This window comes from Hypanus sabinus, chromosome 4, assembly GCF_030144855.1.
Source record: "Hypanus sabinus isolate sHypSab1 chromosome 4, sHypSab1.hap1, whole genome shotgun sequence".
NCBI classification, from domain to species: domain Eukaryota; kingdom Metazoa; phylum Chordata; class Chondrichthyes; order Myliobatiformes; family Dasyatidae; genus Hypanus; species Hypanus sabinus.
Window position 1 is genome coordinate 177,543,903 of NC_082709.1, and position 7,434 is coordinate 177,551,336.

Below are 7,434 nucleotides of genomic sequence, written 5' to 3' on the forward strand. Positions count from 1 at the left end.
GTGCATTTAACAGGAGTTTTTATCTAATGTGACTCATGTTCACAGGTTGAAAATCACACTGTTCAGAAATAGACAATAGGTGCAGAAGTAGACCATTTGGCCCTTCGAGCCTGCGCCGCCATTTTGAGATCATGGCTGATCATCTACTATCAATACCCGGTTCCTGCCTTGTCCCCATATTCCTTGATTCCCTTATCCATAAGATACCTATCTAGCTCCTTCTTGAAAGCATCCAGAGAATTGGCCTCCACTACCTTCCGAGGCAGTGCATTCCAGATCCCCACAACTCTCTGGGAGAAGAAGTTTTTTCCTTAACTCTGTCCTAAATGAACTACCCTTTATTCTCAAACCATGCCCTCTGGTACTGGACTGTCCCAGCATCTGGAACATATTTCCTGCCTCAATCTTGTCCAATCCCTTAATAATCTCATATGTTTCAATCAGATCCCCTCTCAATCTCCTTAATTCCAGCATGTACAAGCCCAGTCTCTCTAACCTCTCTGCGTAAGACAGTCCGGACATCCCAGGAATTAACCTCGTGAATCTACGCTGCACTTCCTGTACAGCCAGGATGTCCTTCCTTAACCCTGGAAACCAGAACTGTACACAATACTCCAGGAGTGGTCTCACCAGGGCTCTGTACAAATGCAAGAGGATTTCCTTGCTCTTGTACTCAATTCCCTTTGTAATAAAGGCCAACATTCCATTAGCCTTCTTCACTGCCTGCTGCACTTGCTCATTCACCTTCAGTGTCTGATGAACAAGGATTCCTAGATCTCTTTGTATTTCTCCCTTACCTAACTCTACACCATTCAGATAATAATCTGCCTTCCTGTTCTTACTCCCAAAGTGGATAACCTCACACTTATTCACATTAAACATCATCTGCCAAGTATCTGCCCACTCACCCAGCCTATCCAAGTCACCCTGAATTCTCCTAACATCCTCATCACGTCACACTGCCACCCAGCTTAGTATCATCAGCAAATTTGCTGATGTTATTCTCAATGCCTTCATCTAAATTGTTGACGTAAATTATAAACAGCTGTGGTCCCAATACCGAGCCCCGTGGCACCCCACTAGTCACCACCTGCCATTCCAAGAAACACCCATTCACCGGTACCCTTTGCTTTCTATCTGCCAACCAGTTTGCTATCCATGTCAATGTCTTCCCCCCAATGCCATGAGCTTTGATTTTACCCACCAATCTCCTATGTGGAACCTTATCAAATGCCTTCTGAAAATCGAGGTACACTACATCCACTGGATCTCCCCCATCTAACTTCCTGGTTACATCCTTGAAAAACTCCAACGGATTAGTCAAGCATGATTTACCCTTGGTAAATCCATGCTGGCTCAGCTCAATCCTATCACTGCTATCTAGATATGCCACTATTTCATCTTTAATAATGGACTCTAGCATCTTCCCCACCACCGATGTCAGGCTGACAGGTTGATAGTTCTCTGTTTTCTCCCTCCCTCCTTTCTTAAAAAGTGGGATAACATTAGCCATTCTCCAATCCTCAGGAACTGATCCTGAATCTAAGGAACATTGGAAAATGATTACCAATGCATCCGCAATTTCCAGGGCCACCTCCTTTAGTACCCTAGGATGCAGACCATCTGGACCTGGGGATTTGTCAGCCTTCAGTCCCATCAGTCTACTCATCACCGTTTCCTTGTGTCAAGCTGTTTCTTTTTCTCTGTTACCCTATGTCCTTGGCCCATCCATATATCTGGGAGATTGCTTGTGTCTTCCTTAGTGAAGACAGATCTAAAGTACTTATTAAATTCTTCTGCCATTTCTCTGTTTCCTGTAACAATTTCACCCAAATCATTCTTCAAGGGCCCAACATTGTTCTTAACTATCTTCTTTCTCTTCACATACCTAAAAAAGCTTTTGCTATCCTCCTTTATATTCCTGGCTAGCTTGCGTTCATACCTCATTTTATCTCCCTGTATTGCCTTTTTAGTTAAGTTCTGTTGTCCCTTAAAAACTTCCCAATCATCTGTCCTCCCACTCACCTTAGCTCTGTCATATTTCCTTGTTTTTAATGCTATGCAATCTCTGACTTCCTTTGTCAACCATGTGGAAGCATGCTTTTTCTTGAAAAGAAAATTCTTTCTTTGAGAATCTTCCCCAATAATTTCCCTACTACTGATGGAAGACTGACTTTCTATACTGTCCTGCTTGCTTCTACTGCTCTTCTTAAACAAAGAATGTTATTTTAAAAATATCAAAACACTAATTTATGTGGGGTTATTGATAAGTTTGTGGCCTAAGGTAGAAGAAGTCAATTTTAGAAAACCTAGCACATTTATTTTTCAGCATAGTCTCCTCCTACATTTACACACTTAGTCCAGCGGTCGTGGAGCATGCGGATCCCTTCTTTGTAGAAGTCGGCGTCTTGGAACTCCAGAAATTGTCCACAGCAGGGGTGACTGATAATTTTGCGGCCTAAGGTACAAGGAGATGAGTTATACAGCTCTTGTTACATGCGCGTGCAGTTCAACTCTTTGAGTGATTATGCAGAAAGTTTGAGGTTAATGACTTCTGTGGTATTTCTGTTTCAGGTAACTGAAAATTGCAAGTAAGCACTGCCTGAGAACATGGACAACAACGGCCTTTGTGCAATCATCCACTACCTCGGTCTCAAGGGCTTATCACCCAAGGAAGTCCACCAGGACATGATGGCAACACGAGGGGAGGGTGAAAAATAAATGTGCCAGGTTTTCTAAAATTGACTCCTTCTACCTTAGGCCACAAACTTATCAATCACCCCTTGTATTCATAAAATATGAATACATATGTAATTCAGAGGTATCATGTCTCCATTTTCAATTCATTCCATATGTATTGGTAGATCAATTTTACTTTATTTACATTTCATGAGCGAAGAATTAAAAACAAACTGTTGTATCTGTGGTCTCCAGTTCGAGATGTTGTTAGAAGATCCCAGCTCCTGAAGGGTTTTATCTGTGCCCTTTGCCCACTAAGTCTTTGTATTTCCTGCTCCAAATTTCTATTCTTCCGTTTCAGAGTATACATCATTTTGTCATGACAGTTCTTTGCACTGGAAGACCAGCAAGCTTTGGGATGAGCAGAATGTGTCTTCCATTGATGTGATGGCCTCTAGCAGCAATTCCTTGTGTCAGGGGTGATCTGTCAAGCACAGGGTCTAAATGGCCTACAATGTTCTGATGTAGCACACAGAAAATGCTGAGGAACTCAACGGGTCAGGCAGCCTCTATGGAAAGGAATAAACTGTCCAAGGATTACCACAGATGCTTCATAACCAGCATTTTGTGCATGTTATTCTAAATTTCTAGCAACTGCAGTATCTCTGACAAAAAAGCTGGATGAACTCAGCAGGTCGGGCAGCATCCGTTGAAATGAGCAGTCAATGTTTTGGGTCGAGACCCTTCGTCAGGACTAAAGAAGGAGGGGGCAGGGGCCCTATAAAGAAGGTGGGGGGGAGGGTGGAAAACCAATCAGAGGAAAGATCAAGGGTTAGGGGAGGGGGAAGCAGGGAGGGGATAGGCAGGAGAGGTGAAGAAGGAATCCAAGGAGAAAGCAATATGGGTAGTAGAAGAAGGCAGAGTCATGAGAGGTGATAGGCAGCTAGAAAAGGAGACAGAGTGAAGGTGGAATGGGGGAAGGGAGAGGGAGGGAATTACGGAAGTTGGAGAATTCAGTGTTCATACCAAGGGGCTGCAGACTACCCAGAATGCTTCTTTCAACGGATGCTGCCCGACCTGCTGAGTTCATCCAGCATTTTTGTATGTCTTGATTTGACCACAGCATCTGCAGTGCATCTTTGTGTCTTCAGAATCTCGTGTTAACAATGGATGATGCAGCATTTGACGTCTGTATCCAGACATAGGAGAACAATAATGAAATAATATTGTGTCCCTTTGCTATAAATACTTATACAATGAAGATAAACTGAGGTTTATGCTACCTAGTGCTGTAGCACCCTCTGCATAGTTTATTGAGAAAACTGCTGAGCCCCAAGATAATTAACTCAAAAAAAATTATGAATCTGTTGAAGAATCATTTTAATTTGAACCCCTGAAAGATCATCAGGACTTCTTTGGAAATATCGACTGTTTGTTCCTCAGCAGCCTGACCTGCTGAGTTCCTGCAGCACTTTGTGTGTTTTGCTCTGGACCTCCAGAATCTGCAGAATCTCTTCTGTTCCAGTGCTTTGATATACCAGTGAACACTTGCCAACCGACTTAGAATCTATTCTGTTCAAGATTTAAGGTACTTTACATCCAGCGAAGGATTTAGCCAGGAGGCAAACTGTTGGCCAAACCCGGTGAAGATAGTTTTTAAATATCTGATTGTATTCAAGTAAATTCCAATGTTCAAGTTCAAATTTAATTATTGTTCAACCATACATGAATTCCCATGAATACAGCCAAAAGAAACAGCATTACTCCGGGGCCAAGTTGCAAATACAGTACCAACAGTCACACACATGTCACAAAGCACATCAAGCATATATAAGAAATTATTAAAATACAGTCACACAAAAAATATAGTCCAAGTCCTTGAGTCCTTCAGTCTGTAGTCAAACACAAACTTATCATGAATTGAATGAATTGATTTTATTACTTACATCCCTCATATACATGAGGAGTAAAAATCTTTATGTTACATCTCCATCTAAAAGTGCAATGAGCAATTTATAGTAATTTATAAATATTATGTACAATAGGATAGCCAATATAGCATAGAATACAGTTGTGTCCGTATGAATTAATCAGTCTGGTGGCCTGGTGGAAGAAGCTGTCCTGGAGCCTGGTGGTCCTGGCTTTTACGTTATGGTACTATTTCCCAGATGGTAGCAGGTGGAACAGTTTGTGGTTGGGGTGACTCGGGTCTCCAATGATCTTTTGAGCCCTTTTTACACACCTGTCTTTATTAAGGTCCTGAATAATGGGAAGTTCACCTCTACAGATGCGCTGGGCTGTCCGCACCACTCTCTGCAGAGTCCTGTGATTGAGAGAAGTACAGTTCCCATTCCAGGCAGTGATGCAGCCAGTCAGGATGCTCTCAATTGTGCCCCTGTAAAAAGTTCTTAGGATTTGGAGGCCCACACCAAACTTCTTCAACCGTCTGAGGTGAAAGAGGCACTGTTTCACCACATAGCCGGTACGTACAGAGCATGTGAAGTCCTCAGTGATGTTTGTGCTGAGGAATTTAAAGCTGTTCACCCTCTCAATTCATGTCCATTGATGTCTATACAGGCTAACCTGTCTCCATTCCTCCTGTAGTCCATAACCAGATCCTTTGTTTTTGCAATGTTGAGGGAGAGGTTGTTTTCTTGACAACACTGTGTCAGGGAGATGACTTCTTTTCTGTAGACTACCAATCAGTGTAGTGTCATCAGCAAATTTAATTAGCAGATTGGAGCTGTGGGTGGCAACACAGTCATGGGTATACAGAGAGTAAAGGAGGGGGCTTTGTACAGAGCCCTGAGGGGCATCTGTATTGAAAGTCAGAGGGGCAGAGGTGAGGGAGCCCACTCTTACCACCTGCCGGCAATCTGACAGGAAGTCCAGGATCCAACTACACAAGGCAGGGGAAAGGCCGAGGTCTCTGAGCTTCTTGCTGAGGCTGAAGGGAACTATAGTGTTGAATGCTGAACTGTAGTCCAAAAACAGCATTCTCACATAAGCATCCTTCTTCTCCAGATGTGTAAGGACAGTATGTAGAGCTGTGACTATTGCATCATCTGTTGTCAGTAGACGAATTGTAAGGGTCCAGTTAGGGTGGTAGCATGTTGCAGATGTAGTCCTTGAGGTGAGTGCAACAGGACGCCAGTCGTTCAGGCACGTGACCTTGGTCTTTTTTGGTACCAGAACAATGGTGGATGTTTTGAAGCAGGAGGGCACTGTACACTGGGAGAGGGAGAGATTAAAAATGTCTGTAGACACACCTGCCGGTTGTGCTGTGCACACTCTGAGTACCCGTCCTGGGTTCTGCCGAGTGAACACTGGATGTCAGCACTGACCCCAGCTTGGACGCTGCAGGGTACACTGACTCCTACACCTCTCTCCTGGGCAGCTGCAAACAGGTGACACCACAGCTTGAGGCCCGTTCCTTGGTACGACCAATGCCACGCAGTGCCCCCACTGTCCACCAATAAACCAGGGAATCGGGCTTGCAGTATTCCACATTAACAATGTCCGGTAGAGTCTTGCGTTCACAAGAAAAGCAACTAAGATGATCACTTACTCTTAGACGGCACACCGGTTCGCACACCGATGTCCTCTGACGCAGGCAGCACCACGAGCCGTACTAAATCCAGCTCCTTCAGTTTCTCCAGCAAGGAGCAACTCGCTGATGAGGTAGACCTGCAATACTTTAAATTCGTCATGTCCTGCGGAGTCTTACAATAATAAAAAAAAGTTCAAAAAGGACATGAACACCTTTGGTTTACCCCCATAGAAGCTGCAGTGTTTGAACACACAGCCATCTTACCAGAATGTGAAAAGTGGGAAGCCACATTTCAGAAAAGGACAGACTTCTCTGTGTTGTAACACAAACTGCTGGAGGAACTCAGCAGGTCAGGCATGGTGCCATGGAATGAACAGTCAGTGATTTGAGAGAGACCCTTCAACAGGATGTGATGAACAGGCTCAGTCTGAAACATTGACCGAGTCTGGATGAAGGGTTCTCGGCCGGAAGGTCGACAGTTCATTCCCCTCCGTAGATGCTGCCTGACATGCTGAGTTCCTCCTGCATTGAGTAACTTACTCCAGCTTTCCACATCTGCAGAATCTCTTTTTTTCTGTGTTGCAGTATGTTTTGGAGATCTGGATCAAAAATTGAAATGCCATTCATACTTCAAAGCGCAATAAACAGGACCACAGCAGCCTCGATCTGCACTTGACACTTAATGTAGATGGATGATACTTCGAGCTGAAACTTGCTGAATCTCTGCAAATATGCATAAGGGCAATAGAACAACATAAAATTGCTTTTACAACGAATTCTTTGCTCACTCAGGTTTTTCATATTCCTTTCCAATGAAATTCCATGTGGGAATTCTCTGCAAAGAGATGCATCTGAAAGGAGAAAAAAGCAACTATCAAGCAAAACCAAATTGCCCACCCAGTCTTTGGATATTGCTTCTGAGGTAGAGACTCGGGGCTGTGTTATGAGCAGACAATGGCTAGGCCGAGACTGAGGCCTGAGTTACGAGGAGAGGATGGCCAAGCCAAGACTCAGGGCTGAGTCACAAAGAGAGGATGGCTGGGCTGAGACCCAGGCCTGTGCTATGAGGAGAGGATGGCTCGGCTAGATCTTTAATCCTCAACATATAGAAGAATGAGGGGTAACTTAGAGAAGCGTTTAAAATTATGAGAGGAATACATAAGGTGGAAAGTAAATGTCTTTTCCCCAGACTAGGGGAGTCTAAA